Source organism: Pithys albifrons, chromosome 1, assembly GCF_047495875.1.
Source record: "Pithys albifrons albifrons isolate INPA30051 chromosome 1, PitAlb_v1, whole genome shotgun sequence".
NCBI lineage: Eukaryota > Metazoa > Chordata > Aves > Passeriformes > Thamnophilidae > Pithys > Pithys albifrons.
The window spans coordinates 39,637,916-39,656,493 of NC_092458.1; positions in this window are offsets into that span (position 1 = coordinate 39,637,916).

Here is an 18,578-nt window from a genome sequence, read left to right on the forward strand (position 1 = left end):
CTACTAAATATCTCCTGCACGTTCAAGCTTATAATTCAATTCTTTATGCAGTGCTATAAATACTGCAATTGGACTAAAACTTTGTTGCTGTCTGTGCTGTGCAAATTCTTCTTGCTCTTGCAAATGCTAACAAAACACATTGTAATTCTCTTGTCTTTTCTAAAACACTGGATATCTTGGTTTATATAACACTGCATATGGGGTTTTTTGTCTTGCTACTTGTCTATGTGACTTCAACTCTGAACCCTGGCTCTCTCTTCCTTTGGTAATTTGGAATTATCATTATTGCTACAGGACCAGAGTATCATACACTACATAGGGTTCAGTCCAGACTTCATGACTTCTTTGGTTGGCAAATTCAATTTTAAGGGGCAATTCTGAGTCTCTCATATGACTTTGAGTGTTTCGTTGCATTATAATCTGATCTGCTATTTAAACTCCCAAATTCAATGAGACTTATGCTTCAGTCTTATGTCTGGGACAGATTGCTTTGTGATTCATTTCTGTATCCTTGTTCAAAAACATGAACTGATCACAAACAGTGATTGCTACCATTCTGTAGCACTCAGATTCTAGCAATGTCTCCTGTGCTTGAATTAAATTAATATTTTGAAGGAAAAAAAAAGCCAAATATAAATCCAAATATAAGTCCATAACAAACTACCACAAAACTAGCATTAGCTGCTTTGTCTTCCTCCTGGTGCCACTGCTTGAAAATGCAGAAGAAAATAGTCTGAACTTCCACCAACTGTCTTCTCCATATTAGAAGTTATTAAAAAGTTATTAACTGCTGAATTTACTGTCACAGAATTGGTTTTGAATGGTAATTTCTCAGTGTCAAGGAACATAGGAACCACTTCATGTTTTGGGATTTAGTTGATTCATTAACTGAGGCAAAACTAAACTCATGTAACTAAAATTTCCAAGTGTCTCCTTGTAAAAGCACTTTACACTTTGAGTTCCTCAGTTCCTAGCTTGTACTGCTTGCTTGTTTCTTACACATCCAAAGAACACTAATTATCACAACTGCTCTCCAACTTCAAGACTTTTGTCACAGTGATAGTTTTCAGGTCCATCACCATTTCAATTCAAACATCTGTGATCAAACTTTTGGGAGTATCATTGAATTAACACAGGTGAGAATTCCCCAATATTCTTGTCCTTTGCATCCAAAACACTATCATACATGTATGTTTACAGACAAAATCAAATGCTGATTAAAGCTGAGTAAAAAACAAAACTAAGTGGTTCTGGTCAGAATAAGGACCTACACAAAGTATATCACTGAATAATTTTAGTCTGGCAGTATTCAGGGTAATTTGAAACCAAAAATATCATGTGACTTTTTTCACTGAGCCTGCGTGCACCTGTCTTACTCCTCCAGCAAGGAAAATGGAGTTCCTCTCTTAAGAAGAATATCTTCCTTTTTCAAAGCTGTATACATCTTATTTTTATAGGTCTTCAAAAACTGGTTTTACTGCTAGAAAATTTTGTGATACACAAAGTGGGGGGGGGGGGGTTAACATTTGTTTACTGAAGACTATTTATTACCTAGTTTATGCCTCTAAAACAGACTGGAAAAAGACTGGGAAATGGAAATTTGAAACTCTGGTTTGGAAAATTAAAAGCCTTTGGATTAGATCTGCACAGACTTCTCCACAAATTCCACAAGGTATCAATTGGGTTGAGATGCTTATAAATGTAGCCATTTACCTACCAGGCTAATGAACAGCTTGCTGAGGAACTCTGCAGTGTTGGTGAACACTTGACTAATTTTCTTGGGATTTGTGTATATCTGTGGGATATGGTCAAGAGAAGCAAAATACAGGAAACAGCTAAGCATATGCTCCAGCTGTGAGGAGTACAAAAACCACATCGATGCAAATTGGTTAGTTGCTGCTTTGTCTCTGCTCTTATTGGGTTTGCATGGCAAGATTTTGACAGCTGAAAGGCTATAGGGGTGGCTTCTGTGAGAAGCTGCTGTAAGTTTTCCCCGTGTCCAATAGAATCAGTGTCAGATGGCTACAAGACAGACATGCTGCTGGCCAGGGCTGACTCTGTCAGTGAAAGTGGTAACACCTCTGTGATAATGTACTTAAAAAGGAGAAACAGTTACTGGCAGACAGCACTTGCAGCTGGAGAGCAGAGTGAGAATATGTGAGAGAAAAACTCTGCAGACACCAAAGTCAGTTAAAAAGGAGGGGTATAAGGTGCTCCAAGCACTGGAGCAGAGATTTTGATGCAGTCTGTAGTGAAGATCATGGTGAGGCAGGCTACCCCCTGCACCCCGTGAAGGTCCATGGAGCAGAGATCCAGCTGCAGCCTGTGGAGGACCCCACACTAGAGCAAGGGGATGCCCAAAGGGGGCTGTGACCCTACAGAAAGCCTGCACTGGAACAGGTTCCTGACACAACTGTGGACTTATGGTGAGAGGAGCATACACTGGAGCAGGTTTGCTGACAGGGCTTATGACCCCACAGGGGACCCACACACTGACACAGCCTGTTCCTGAAGGACTGTGAAAGGGACCTACACTGGTTTGTGAAGAATTGTAGTCCTTGGGAAGAATGCCATTGGAGAATTTGTGGAGAACTGTGTACCATGGAAAGACTCCCATATTGAAACCTGGGAAGAGTGTGAGGAGTCCGCCTCCCAAAGACAAAGCAGAGGAAGAGACAGTGTGTGATGAACTGACCTTGATTCTCATCCTATGTCTCCCTGCACGACTCAAGAGGAGAGAGAGTAGAGAAAACTGAGAGAGAAGTGGAGCCCAGGAAGAAGAGAGGGGTGGGGAGTAGAGGTGTTTTTAAGATTTAGTTATAACTCTCATTACCCTACACTGATTTGATTGATAATAAATTAATCTAATATCCCCAAGTCAAGTAGGTTTTGCCTGTGACGGTAATTGGTGAATGATCTCTCCCTGTCCTTATCTTGTTCCATGAGCCTTTTGTATATTTTTTCTTCCCTTGTCCAGCTGAGGAAGGGAGTAATAGAGTGGCTTGTTGGTCAACTGGCATCCAGCCAGGGTCAACTCTCCATACTACCGCAGTTAACCTGCCTTTAGTAGAAATCAGATCAAGCTTGGATGCAATGAAACATTAAATGTCCAGATTTTACAATGGCAAGCAGGTGAGTTACTTAAAGGTGTCATTAGCATAGGAAAAGGAAAATGCACCAGATGGAAAAACAAATTCCATGACTGAATGAACATTATTCTGCATATCTGATGTTTGAAAAAGTGTCAAATTAACATCAACTCTTAGATGATTGATTTTTTTTAAGTGTTTTCTGCTGGACTTAGCATGCAATTAAGCTTTCATCTAGTGTTGTACACAGAAAAATCACAATTGATAATGTGGATGCTAGGTACTCATTGAAACATGCTTGACTGTTATGTATGATATCTTTTCAGGAGGCAAAAATGCTGAGTCTTTTCGTATATTGAGAGACATTGCAGCAAAAAAGGAGTCACCAGTGCAGCTTTTTTTTTTGCAGCTTCTATTACTGAGGGTTCTGCTAGAGGTGACAAGATGCTGCTGTGAGGGAGCTTGTAGTGGTCCTGAAGCACAGCTTCTATTGGAGTACATAAGAAAATATTGAGAGGATGCATGAAATGAAAATATTTGGCAAACTGAAAAAAAAGCTAACTTGATATTTACAATATTTCTTTTAAGATGTCAGTGACCAAGGAGAAATAAGGGAGCTAAATTTATAACTGTCTGTAATCTGAGTCATGATTTTAGGAAAGTTTTGGAGCATCACTTAAATGCCCCTAAATTATAAGGATGACAAAAATGGAAGAAAGCTTATTTCTGTTTACCAGCAAACTAAATTTAATATTTTTGATTGTAATAAATGAGGATGTGCATGAGAGAAAAGAGGACCTTCCATGAATAAAAATATTGATACATGTCAAGCCATGTAAGGTTCTTATTCCATAAAAAGATATAGAGTTTATTTCATTATGAAGAAAATCTTCGATGAACACAATCTTTTGAAGATAGACAGGCTGTTTTTTTCCACTGACCACATAATGAAAAAAAGGTGATCTGCTGTCACAAAACCATTATTTCTTCACACCATGTTACATAATATCTTTGAGTGTACACATTGTGTGCCAACATGGTATGTGATTCTCATAGTTTCCAGCTTCTTTACTGGATATCTTGTTTTTAGGGCACAAATCCCCATAATTTACAACTGCAAACAAAATAATGGAATGCAGGGACAGCTTCCCTGAATTAAGTGACTGGTTCCTGGAATTAATTTGTTTTTTTCATGCTAACTGGAAATGGCAGAAAAAGTGTTTTTAAAAGTCTTGCAAATATTGAAAAATTCTACTGGCATTCCAACCTAAATTCCTGGACAAAGACATTAAGTTTTGAGCCAATACAGTACCAAATTCAGTTTCTGGAATTCTGTACTCTCAGATGGAACTTGAAGAGTGAAATCTTTCTTCTTTCAACATCTCTCTCTGGTCTTAGGCCTCACATCAGGCCTACCTTTCCCATAATGTACTACGTGATGTCCTAATCAGCAACTGATCTCAGACTGAGGAAACTCATTCTGGTTTTCCTTGTGCCTTGATCTAAATGCCTTCAAGGCCTCATCAGAAGCTGTAGTTTTAACAGTGACTCAGACCAAAACAAAATGTGTGCTTAGTTTGAACAACCCAAAATACATGTATGTTTTTCTAACACAGAAGTGATGCTGATTATTTGGAACCTTCACTGTTACATAACATTTACTTCAACAGAAACCACTCCAGATTCCACTCTGAATTCTCTAAGGTACAAATCATCATCGTGCGGCTGATACAAACCTGACTTGCTTATTTAATGTGAGGTATATTCCCATCACACACACCACTCAGCAAAGGGAAAAAAATCCCGTGTTTTTAGTTTTAAGCAGAGAAGAAAATGGGTAGTCTCTGAGTCAAAACATTTTGTCACAGCAGTATATCTTATTTTGGAACAATAGGAATTGCTTATTTAGCAAGTTAATACATAACATGAACATGACTATCTTGTTAACACATTTTCATAATGCTCTAGAAGTATAATACAGAGTAATGCAACAAAAGAGATTGTTTCATTATTCTACATACTACAAGAACAGAAGACATTTACTAGCATCATTTCAGACAAAAATATTAGGACTAGTGAAACAAATTGCATCTGCTTTTCGATATGTCTATATAAAGGGGCCAGAAAAACAAATATATTGTTTGAATCAAATTTTGTCTTCTAAATAGAAGTATAGAGAAGAACTTGAGTGTTCTATTGCTTTTGGGTTGCCCACTGACCTGTCATGAATTTAATGATTTCATTCTTCAATTATGTGTTTTTAATTTAATTGAACTCATTTAAGATATTTTATGAAAACAGTGAAGAAAGGAGGAAAAGGAACCCAATAACAATAGTAATATGAATAAAACTAGCATTAAAAGTAGCTGCTTTTTTGATGAATCAGCAGCATTTTATTTCTAAAATATGCTAGACATATTTTTAAAATAAGGTTGCAAAACAAATTTGAGGTAGTCTAGGCCCAAACAGGATCACTGTGATTAATATTTGACTCTGTATGATCATAGAGCCCAAAGAACTTCCCTGATAAAATGTTTTGTAAGGCTTTCCATAGAGTCAGAGGGCAAGCCCCCAAACCCTCCGCACATAAACCTTCTCATATCTCATTTAGTGTCACTCTTCCCCAGGAAACATCAAGATTCCTAGGGTCTAATACCAAAGAACCATAGAAACACAGAACTGTTTCATTTGGAAGGGACCATAAAGATCATTTAATTCTAATCCCTTCACCACAGGCAGGGCTACCACCCAGTAGAACAGGTTGTTCTGGGCACCATCCAATCTGGCCCTTAACTAGGCCTCAGGGATGGGACATCCACAAATTCTCTGGTCAGCCTGTTCCAGTGCTTCACTGCCCCCTAAGTAAAGAATTTATTCCTAACACCTAATATAAATCTCTCATGTTTTAGTTTGAAACTATTTCCCCTTGTTCTATCACTATCTGCCCTTGTAAAAAGTCACTCTCCCTCATTTTTATAAGTGTTATTTAGGTATTGGAATGTTGGTAGTTCATGAACTGCTAGGATATCAAAAAAGCAGAATTTAGGCATTACTAGTAGAAAGCAATCATACTGAATATATTGATTATCTCTGTTAAATCCTGGAAATTCTGAGATTTTATGAGGAGTTTCCTATCTTTTCCTTTCTAGCATCTAACCACAACATTGCATCTTCACAGAACTGCATGAGCATTAATGCATCATCATAGTGTTAGAAATAAGAATGAAGGAAGGCTGCACTGTGCAGATCTTATTGTTTAATGTGCCTGTGAGCACATGCAGAACAGCTGGTAAAGACCAGTGGGAGCACAGACATCATCTGCTTCGCTGGCTCAGGAAATCGAAGTCTGGATTATCTTCCTCCTGGATTTGATCAAAATCCAGAAATGAACCATTAAACCTCCTTCCACCCTCATAACTAGCTGTAGGCTAGTCACAATGTGCCTGTCTCCCTTCTTTAGAGCAATGAAGATCAAGTGACGACCTTATCAAGACACAGTAACACACACTGACAGAATCAGGCTCCATACGTAATGTAGCATTAGTTGACTTTTTCTTTGTAAAAACATGATGAATGTCAATCTCTATTTTAAGAACTAACTTAAGACTTAAAGCCATGACTAAGGACACAGACAACAAATTAGCAATTTATACTTAGGACATCAATAGTAATGCAAGATGAATCTGACTCTAAAGCCTTTTGTAAAATATGAATACTTCCCAGGGAAAAAGAAATGTTTTGATCTGTAGTTCATCTGTTAAATCTTGAGGTCATTTCTACACAGTGAACTTGCTTTCACAGCAGTACTACAAACTGATCCTGAAGCATTACTAAAACTAGCAGGTAACAATTGCTTGAGAAGAGAGGTAGCAGTAGATACAAGATTTTGATTTTCCATGCAGGATGATACATCAGCTCCCTAAGGGAGAGTATTTGACAATATTTTAAACAGGAACTTTCATTCATTTCTTAAGGAGAAAGGCAGAGGCATTTGTGGCTGAAATGCAACTCTAGTCTGTGCAGTCAGTGTTTTGGTCTAGATCTAAGAATCCATATCAGTATTAAGTTAGTTTGGGTCCAAAGGCACCTCATATCTTCTTATATCATCTCATATCTTTTTTGTTGCATAGAGAGCCTGTGCAAATATTACCCCTATGTCATGACCTGTCTTTCAAATCACATTTTGACACCTAGTATCTGATTAGTCCTTAAAATATTGAATATCAATGGCATCAATAGCATCTTTCTCAAAGGGCACATCATGGATCATGCATAAAAGTGTGCAAGTGTAATCTGTCAGCACTAAAAAGCATCATTCAGATTTTAGTTCTTATCAAAATAGACATTCAACCAGTTTGAAAGTATTTTTCATGAACATGTGTTAATCATTAATAAAAAGATAATAAATTATATCAAATATCATCAGCTGCATTATCATGCTTGGGACCAGTATCAGGTTGAATGGTCTGTAATTGTCCAGGTCATCTCACTTGCCTTTTATATAGAATTAACTCAGCCCTTGGCAAAGTGTTTTAAAACTTATCTCAAACCTATTAATATCTGATAATTTTCAGAAGTCTAATTTTAGTAGTCAGTATTTTATATCCTTCTGGCAAATGTAAGGATGTGGCATTTACTGTCAAGATAAAAAAATATATTTTCAAAGGTTTTTCTCCAAATGTAGATAAAGATAACAGAACACATCTACCCATGCTTAGTTATTGGTGGTAGCAGTTAAACAGGTGTCACATTTCTATAAGAAAACAAGTTATACAGTTAAAATAAATACACTTTGGAGAGGTGTAATTTTTCTCAGATCTGGTGGATGAAAACCCAAATGGAAGAGGAAACAGGAGCTAATCTATAGCACTGTATTTTAAAGCAAAAATTACTGTCTTAATGACCTTATTATATTTTAAAGAGGAAAAAAATCATTATTCCTTTATCCTCCTTAGCAATGTAATGAATCCTAGAAGGTAAAAAAGTGCCTTCTCTATTCGAGGATAAACACCTCCCTCTTCTGGGACTTTGAATACAGTGCCTGGCAATTAAGATTCTGGACACAGCATGAGACATTGTTTAGTTCTCTGTGCACATATTGTATAGAAAAGCTGGCCATTAATTCTTTTAAATCTAATGTGTCATTAGCTTGAGGAAGTATAGAAACATGGGGTTTTTTCTCCTTATTCTCCTTGATATTTTTATGCCCCAAGGACCTAATTTCCCTTCTTACGGAGCTAATCACAAACTGCAAAAGTAAGGCAAAAGGAACATGTGTTTTTAGGATTCCTCAGTTATTAGTGGCACATTATTAGCTTACTGCAAAATCCTATCCCATTTGTCTTAAATTATTAATCAGTCTAAGCCAAAATGAAAAGACACTATCTCTTTATCAGACAGTTGCATGTACTGTGTTAAATGGTTGGCCAATTTCATGAATTATTAATAAACACAGTAATGTAGCTGAAAGAAAGTTCATTTCATTAACGTCTAAAGAATTAATTACAGTCTGGCAACCAGTCTCCCCCTCTCTGTGAAGCAAGTATTCCCAAATTGTACCTACTGACAGCAGGTACATTTTTCAAATCGTAGGTGCATATTTCTAGTACAGTCCTCATCGAGTATAAAGAGTTTCTTAAGCTTATCATCACAGATGTAATGGTACCACATTATGGGAAACCACGTGACTGTGTTAATAGGAAGGGCTGCTAAAATGAAAAAAGGCAAAGACTTTATCTAGATTCTTAGTACCAACAATCATAATTTATGGCAGTAATATCTTCTTGCTGTGAAGCTTCCAAGATTTATGAAAAAATCATTGTGAACAGTTCTCAAGTATATCTTGTACTCATTTTTGTACAAAACACTGTCAAATCTGTTATAAGAAGTGCAATTATGTCTTACTCTAAATATTCCTACTTATCTGTAAGTACACAAATATGTGTATATTTATGCACAGAAGCACAAACCCCACAATCTGCAAGAAACTACTTTTTGTGTCTCTACAGATATATGAAAATCACCAGTATCATTAAAAAAGTTTCATTTGGAAAGTTAATGTATGTGAATACATAACATGTGCACACAAACTATCAACTGAACTCATTTGCATACAGGATTCATCTTTTCCAGGAAGTAATTTACAATATATGTACCATGTACATGTTTATGCTACTTTGTTTCATTCTTTTAGTAAAAGGTAATGAATATTGTAGCAAAACCAAGCATGAATTATATTTAAGATTGTATAAATCTCTTTTTCTCATTAACGTACTTAGAAGGAATATAATGAAGAATATAGAAAAAGCTTGTCATTTTTGCAAATATTTCCATTCATGATTGTGTATTATTACTTACAATAATTAGGGACAATGTTCACTATAAATCAGAGGTTTTGGCAGGGCTTGTTTTTGTAAATTATGACCTCATACCAAGAGAAAGGCCAGTGTTTCCAAAGCCAGTAACGAAGTTAGCATGATTAATCAGTGCTCATGGATTAGACCAGCTAAACCACACTTGATTTCAAAAATTCCAGAGAAATCATTGAAATAATGTCCTCTACTCTTTTCAGTAATACTGTCTGGAGTATTTCAGCATGGACTTTAAAAGCCTAAATATTTCTCTGTTACTTTGAGTTAACAGTGTTCTTCATCTGTCTCTGACCACAGAGTATATTTAAAATCCATCTCTGAATTTTGAAATAAATGTTGTCCTTCATGAACCATGTAAAACTTAAAAGTAGCTGTACCTTTGTCTTATATATAATTATATACATACATAATGCATATTTATGACTCATTTTTAAAGATTACTGCAGTCTTACCAGCACTGTATTACTTATACCCAACCTATAGATTGTCAGTTTATAGTCTACAAGTAAATGTATACAATTTATGGGAAAGAATTAAAATAAGATGAATGGCTTAAGAATCTATGCTAGTAATAAAAAGGATTCAAGTAATTTGTATAATAAGTGTTCACAGAATTATTGAAGTTCAAGGGGACATCTGAAGGTTATGTAGTCCAAAACTGCTGCTTAAGCAGCTTGTCTAAGACAAGTGGAGTCTTCATTTTTAGTATCTCCTAAAATGAAGACTCCACAGCCTCTCTGGGTAATCTGTACCAGTATTCAGTCACCCTCAAAATAAAAGTATTTCCTAATGTTCAGAGGGAGCCTCCTGTGTTTTAACGTGTGCCCCATTGCCTCTGGTCCTGGCACTGGGCACGACTGAGAAGAGTCTTGCCCTGTATTCACAACCTCACTTCAGGTATTTATACACGCTCATGAGACCCCTCCTGAACTTTATCTTCTCCAGACTGGATTTCTCTCTCACAGGAGAGATGCCCCAGTCCCCTAATCACCTTTGTATCCCTTTGCTGGACTCTATCCACTATGTCCATATCTCATACTGAGTAACTCAGAACTGTCCACAAGACTCCAGATGTGGCCTCACCAGTGCTGAGTGAAGGGGAGAAGGATCACTTTCCTTGACCTGCCTAGCAACAATCTTCCTAATGCAGCCCAGCACACCACTTAACATATTTTGTTACAAGGTTACATCACCAGTCCACCTTCAGCTTGGTATCCACCAGAACCCCCAGGTTCTTCTCTGCAAAACTGTTCATGCTGGGGCCAATAAACTAGAATATTGGTGCATGAGGTTATTCCTCCCTAGGTACAATGGTTTGTAATTCTCCTTGTTGAACTTCTTGAGGTTGCTGTCAGACCCTCTCTCCACTCTGGGTCTCTTAGGATGAGAGGAAAAGGCTCTGGCATATCAACCACTCGTCTCAGTATTGTGTCATCTGCAGACTTCCTGAGAGCACACTGTGCTCCATCATCTGGATCATTAATGAAAACATTAAACAGGATCATACCTATTATTGGTCACTGGTGTACACCACTAGTTAGTGGCCTCCAAATAGATTTTGTACCACTAATCCCCACCCTCTAGACCTATCCCATCAGACAGTTTTCCATCCATCTCACTGTTTGCTTACTCATTCTATAATTAATCAGCTTAACAGTAGCATTTGTAGTGAGTTACTGGCAGCAGCATCTTTATAGACAGCAGCAATAACAACAGTAATCCAAATAATAATAAAGTCTCTTACTTTCAGCCAGGACAGAGTTAATTTTCTTGTGGTAGATGTGAGGGGGCAAAGCCTGGAGCTGTGTGGGTATGTCTTGGTTATTATTCAATACGACCCACATCATCTCTGGGGGGTGGAAGTAAGGGACTCTCACTTCCAGGAGAAAGGGAGTGTGGCTTAGGGTGGAAGAAAAAGGGGACATGCAGGTCCTCCACCACCAATTCTGTCTCATTTTTTCTGCAAGAGGCAAATGTAGCAGTGGGGTAGTGCTGACCACACCACAGGGTTTGTCTATCATTGTTCTGTTTGGGTTTTTTGTGTGTTTGGGGTTTTTTGGTTGGTTGGTTGGGTTTTTTTGTTTGGTTTTTTTGGTTGTTGTTGTTATCATGGGCCTGTGAAAGGATCATGGGTGCAGAGGGGTTCAGGAAGCCATTTTTCCATTTGTCTCAGGAGCTGCATGGCACTGGTGTTTGCATCTTGTTGGACAGACTGCATGAGCACTTTGCATGCAATCACCCTCTTTTTGTATACTTTTGTGATTAATGTTGCTGTTGCTACTACTCTTCATTTTCTAATCTCATTGTTTTTTCCAGTAAATTGTCCTTATCTCAACCTGCGATCTCTGTCTTTAGTCTCTCACTGGAGGGAATGGGAGGGGGGGACTGGACTTAATTCCCATCTGGGTTTAAACCACAGCATAATGTTATTTCTTAACCTAAACTACTAACATTCAACTTTAGGATTTCGAAACATTCCAGAGAAATCCTAATATGAGCTTCTGGGGAATCCTGGATTTTGTGGAAGGATCAGGTTTACATGACAAGAAATACAAAACCGGTCATTTCATAAAGTCAGTGTTCTCAGCCATAATTGTATTTAGATACCTGGTATTCACTGCAGACTAATAAAGATAAAAGAAAATCAGACATGAAAAAGCTCTAAGCTATTAGTCAACTTCACATGTGCCCATCAAGGACTGCTTGGGAATAATGCAGGAACAACTGAATTTGGTGACATGTCTTTATCCTCACAAACTACAGTCACAATCTGTTTATAAGCAAACAGGAACAAACCTCATGCATTTGAAGAGTCAAGGATAGTTTTTGGTTTAAATGAAATTAATATCTAGCCAAATACTGTTATTGTTAATGCTGCTATTATTACACATGTACAAGTTACTTAGGCTCAAATAAATACAGATAACCTCCTTATTATTATTCTGAAAAGTGATTAGCAAAGAAAAGCAACTGTGACCAACCCCTCATCTCTGATGCTATGCATCTTTGCTGATGCCCCTTGGACCCCCAGGCCGGTGGTGCCAGTTCCCCTCAGACCAGAGCAGCAATTGTTGAGGGAGGGTCAGCAGCAGCTGGATCCCATGGGAAAGGAAGTTGCCCACGATGAGTGTGACATCCTTGACCCAGACACGCAGCTGGGATGCTGGGTGTGTGTTTCTACACCCCACTGTCTACCCCAAAATACAGTTGGCCTCATCATTGCTGCCTTGTCATTTGCACAATAGAAACTGCTACACCACCACCACAGAGAGCACTGAAAAAAAAGATCCTTTTTTGGGTCTGTGTCAAATCCTGAATCTGTCTGCTTCCTTGGGATTTGTGAGGAAAAAGACTTTCCTTTAGTTTTATTTGAAGCAACATTGACTCCATCTTAGTATAATTTATCCTCATTTGACACGGGAAATATTTTCTTTTATGCAGCATGATTTATAACAATGTAATAAATGCAAGACATTTTTTCCCTAAATGGTTCAATGTTTCAGAACTACAAAAAATTAAATTGTTACTTGCATTTACAATAAAGAAGTGAAAAAATGAGCAAGGAAAGCCAGCGCTGACTCATCTCCAGGAGTTTAATTGTCTATTCATTAAGGATCAAGGCATTATTTTGAAGTTTGGTTGTGAGTTCACGCTCTCATGTGAGCTTTATTCTACTTTAACAGGCGACACTTAAACAGTCTTTGAGCGACCTCTAGTGGAGAGACTTCTCCGCAAAGCATTATTTGTGTGCGAAAACTAAAGATTAGCAATAATAATACTGGGTTCAGCTGATCCACTATTTTTTTTCCTCGTCAATATTAAAGGTCAGATTTACACACATATTAATATTTTCTGAACTATAAGTAAAGGAAATTGACATATCTGTGTTGGCAAGAGATCTGTGCATCATACGTGGTATTATAAAAGTCTGGTGGAGGCCCGTTTGAAGGCTGTAAAATTAGAGGACACAATAAACTGTGTAAAAAAGCAGAAATTGTAAGCACTGATTTTGAGTCATTAATTTCACTTGCAAAAAAGCAAGCTTTGAAGATTCTTGTTTTTCACGCTTATAGAAAGAACTTGTCCAACCTAGCACAGCTGTGAGAGTAAGTCCAGTGTAGTAGGACATTTTAGCATTGCAAAGAAATAAATCCTGAACTGTATTTGATGTGAGGGTGGTGAGGCATCCTTTACTGAGAGGATGCTGAGGCACAAACAGATTGCTCAGAGAAGCTGCAGATGTGCCAACCCTGACACTGTTCAAGGCCAGGTTTGATAGGGCTTTGATCAACCTGGTCAATAGAAGGTATTCCTGACCAAGGCACAGGGATTGGAACTCTATGGTCTTTTAGGCCCCTCAAAACCCAAACAATAATTCTATGATTTGTGTATATATTTTTATGTGTCTTTGGTTTTATTTTTCTTTTTCTTTCTTTTTGTTTTTGGTGGGGGTTTTTTGTTTGTTTTGTTTTGTTTTTCCAAAATAACTAAGCCTCAGATATTCAAAAGTATTTTGCAGTATATTGTACTTCCACAAAGAAAGAGACAGGAGACAGAAATTTTAGGTTGAAGTTCAAAATTACTTTTCAACTTTATAAGATCAGAATTCTTTAATTGTTCAGGTTTTTAAAAACATATTCCTTTGTTTCCTATAGTTAGACAGCTACAGTGAAATTGTCAAATTTTGTATTCTTTTTACTTTCTTGATCTTGATATAAGACTTGTAGATATTTCCATTTTTTTGACCTTAATTATATTTTCCCCCATTTCTTGCTCTCTTTTCTTCAAGGAAAAAGTAAAAGGACCTTACACTACCTCCCAGTTCACCAGTACCTGAAGCACTTACTTGAATCCCAAGAAAACAAAATCAAGTCATTATTTTTGTTCCATGTAGAACAGAGTCTTGAACCCATATGTTCCATTTCTTCCCAAACATTCAGTAGGTATCTATACTAGGAACATACATGCTGCCAGGAAAAAATATGAAGAACTGCTACATGGCTGTTAGCATTCTTCTTGAAATAGTTTGGCCAGTGCAAGGTGGTGCTTGTTAACAGTATTGAAAAGTGTTCCAGGATGTTACACGACAGAAAGTATTCTTAAAAGAAATATAGAGGTAGCTGCCCTATTTTTTGAGAGAAAAGATGTTTTTAGGCAGGAACATTAAAGTTGTACTGTGCTCTTTTTCCTCACGGCCAAGTCTGTTTTTATAGGGAGAGATTTTATGAGATTTTAAAGGCTTTTGTTTAAGTCTCCCTTGTTGATGTTATTCCTCTTTGGAATCTGGATATGAATTATCCATCATGCCATGGAATCCTACTTATTATTTCCAAGACATAATGAATATTAAAATGTAACAGGAATATAGCTTCAATTATATTAATTTAGTATATTTTAAATAAATATCTGTAATAACCTATGTAATGGATTGAGTACAGGTATAGATTCCAATATTTGATTCAACTCTAGTAAATTATTGTCTTAGTGTCTTCTGCATTCCAGATTTTCTGATCAGTTAAACAGGTGGAAGAGCACTTGTTCAATCCAAGAGAAGGCTTCAATCTGTATGGCTTCAATTTGAATGGCTTGACTTAGTTTTGGCATTTTGTGCTGGCTAGTTGCTACATTTCCCCACCATACCACAGGTTTAATCTTCTTATGCTGTAAATGTTTGACTCAACTGTTTTACCATAACTTTCTGAAGTTAAAAAACTTGGAGATCAATCTCCTGCTAGTGCTGGGGTGATTTTCAAATACTGACAATGGAATGATAAGACCAGAAAAGAAAGCAGTTTTTAATTGATATAGACAGTGTCTGGGAAAATAAAGGAGTCTTAAAACTCTAGTTCCATAGATCCAGGAATAGGTCTGGTTAACAAAGGGTTAAAAGAAAGGAAAATGTATGCAATTTAACATTACTTCTTCATTTAATTCCTCTTTGATAGTTTAAAAGTACCAACTTTTTTTCCATTCTTTCTAATTCAAGAAGGCATAGATAAATACAAGTGAAACCATAGTGGTTCTTGAATTTATGAAACTGAAACCTCTCTTAGCCATCACAAATTAGGCTTTTGATGGTAAGCAAGCATCTCCTTTAGGACTCTCTGCTTTGTTACAGCTTTTTTTTTTCCCCTAAGGTGATGTGAAAGGAGAAATAATATAACATAAACAAGCTCTGTATGGAGGCTGAACTCTGAGTGCTCCATAATAGTAACTAAATGCAACATTACTCACTTCAAGTAATCCTCAGAGCTTTCAAGGCCTATATTTTTCCATCTGCTACAATATAACAAAGTAGGACTTTTTCTATTAATTGTTTCCTAAAACCCCTGCTTTTCCATTATCTGCATAACTGAGGTCTGAGGGCTTTGCAATGGCAAATAGTTGCATTTTTTTTGTCTTCCCTGTTTATCTTTGAAATAGTATACGCATTGTGAAAAATAAAGCCTGTAAGTACCTAGATGCTATGTTGCCCCAAGTTTCTTAAAAAGTTAGTTTTTTTCTCCCTCATAAGTTCTGTGCAAAAAATGGATAAGATACTAGTGAATGGAGTTTCAATGTATTGAAACATGATTATTTTTACTTACATGCACATTAATGTATAGGGCAAAGAGAGGACTTTGAGCAGTTATGGTTGTCATTTGCAATGGATTCTAAGCTTTTCTAACACAGTAAGTACCAGTATCTATAGGACAAAATCTGATTTTTCTTAATATGGGGTTGACATTGAAAGTTTTATAAGGAAAATCAATAACAGAATGGCATTATTGGAGAGGCATTGGGGGGAAAAAGATGCATTTTCTTTTAGAAATATGAAGAATGAGCAGTATTTTGTGCCACTGTAAAATGTATTCTGGGCAGCCTTATGCACCTGGACAGGTCCCTTCTTCTTCTTTCTAACAGCTTAAGCTTAAAAGTTTTTTGTGTGCATAATTTTACATGACACATATATACGCTTGAAATAAACTCCCTCCATGCCTTCATTTTCATTCTTTAATACTGTTACTAGGGACTATTCCAATGCCTTCATGCATAAAATGCTTTCAATGTAAGTCTGCATCATCTTTTGAAAGCAGAAGCCATCCATGCTCCAAGCTAAGGGAATTTGCGTATCTACATCAGTGTGGTACTAGTTTGAACTATCAGTCAGATTTATTAGTTTGAACTCAATGCTGTGCTATTACTAAAAGCTTAGTCAGCTTCAACATAGGCAGAGTTCACTTGCAACTTTCTGCAAAAGATTATATAGACATACCCATTTTTGTATGGCTGCTAAATTACATGCAGTTGTATTGTCCTTCTGAATTCTATTTTCATAGTTATCATTTATTTATGCAACCAGAATCTCAGCTGACCATCTGAGTGATGTCGAAATTGCATTTAAATTACCATGATCTGTTAGTTTTAGGTTTTACTTTCAAGGAAGTTGGGAAATATAAAGTGCTATGAAACTGCTTTGCACCTTTGCACCCTGAGATGAAGCTGTGATGAAGGCTGGGGTAAGCACTGTACTTAGTAACTCACAAACACTCAGAGGTTTATTAACATAAACATTGACATAGTAACGCTATCTCTTTGATGATCAGATGATGAGGAGTTTTTAATACCTTATACATCTAAGAAATTATGAAAATACTTTATTCTAATATTGCATCATTGATTCGCGATTTTACTTTCAAATCCTATGGCAGATGATTAAAATTTTCAAAATAACCTTTTTTTCTTTGATGGTTTTGATAGGTCTCAACCCAAGACACCCTGCATGTGCAAATGGGTTGAATTAAGAAATACTTTGGTTATTATGCTCTTTATTGTCCCTACATTTAATTATATGAAAATTGAAGATTAATTGTTTAGTTTCAAAATGCCTATATGAACATATAAGTATATAACTTTAGATGTTAATTAAATAATTACTTAAACTTGATATTTCTTCTAGTTCATGCAGATAATTTTTTAGTGTGAAAAATGTGGATTTTCTGTTGTAGACCAATGCAAGAAGACCAAAACTTTAATTCTACCTGTTTTATGAAAAAATTAGTATTGCTAGCACCAGGAATCCTGACAACGCTAATACAAACAGAACTATTTCCAGCTGCTGCCACATACAAATGCTAAACTTAAGTATGTCTCTTTCTTGGATGCAGTTCCTGTAGGTCTTTGGCTTTTGTTTTACAACCTGAATAATTCATGAGGAACAATCCAGGTCCTCAGGAGGCAGCTATGCTTAGAATACCACAGGAGTAAGAATTTTCTTCAGAAATTTAGTTGTAAAAAATACAAAGTCTTTCAGTATATTGAATTTGCTTCTATTGTGTATATTCACTTGTAGCTATTAAATTCTCTTCATCTCTTCCTTTGCTTCTGATACAAATAGATAAAAATGCTGTGTTCCTTTCTGCCTCAGGAGATTAATTTTAAAAATAGGTAAGAAAATAAAATACAAATCATTATATATTTTGAGGAATGTACTTTTGACTGTTGAGAACAAGTTAAAGCATCATTTGAACCAATTAAAAAAAGGAAAGTTTAGTCATTGTTATGAGCAGTCGGTCATATTTCCCCCCCCCCAAAAAAAAAAAAACTGCCTATGAACATACATATAATTTAATTTAAATTTCCAGAATCACGTAAGAGAACATATACCTTGTATACTTTGTGCACATCTTCTGTGCTACATTAAGCCAGACAGATGAGGTAAAATACATCACAGTGTACATTTCACTTCAGAAGTGCTACAAAGCAATAGAATGGATGGTATAAACAGATCAGAGGACTGTAAAACTGGGGGAGGGGTATTCAGTACACATTCTTTCTTGATATTTTCTGAGAGCCAATAATGATTTTCAAACTTTTCACTTCACCAGTAATACTAAATTATTGGAAAAAAAATTGGTTCAAAAGGAGAAAGTGTATTTAAACTTCTGTTGGTATAGTTTTAGTAGAGGATATGGAAAACATAATAACTAAACTCTTGTAAGGTAAAGGACCAGGCGCCCTAAGTTCTCAGGGAGTGTTCTAAAAATAGACATTGATGGAATCTCATGGATTCCAGTTTCTCTTCAGGTCTTTTTATAGACGTGAAATTGATGGCATATCTTTCTGAATAGAGATTTTC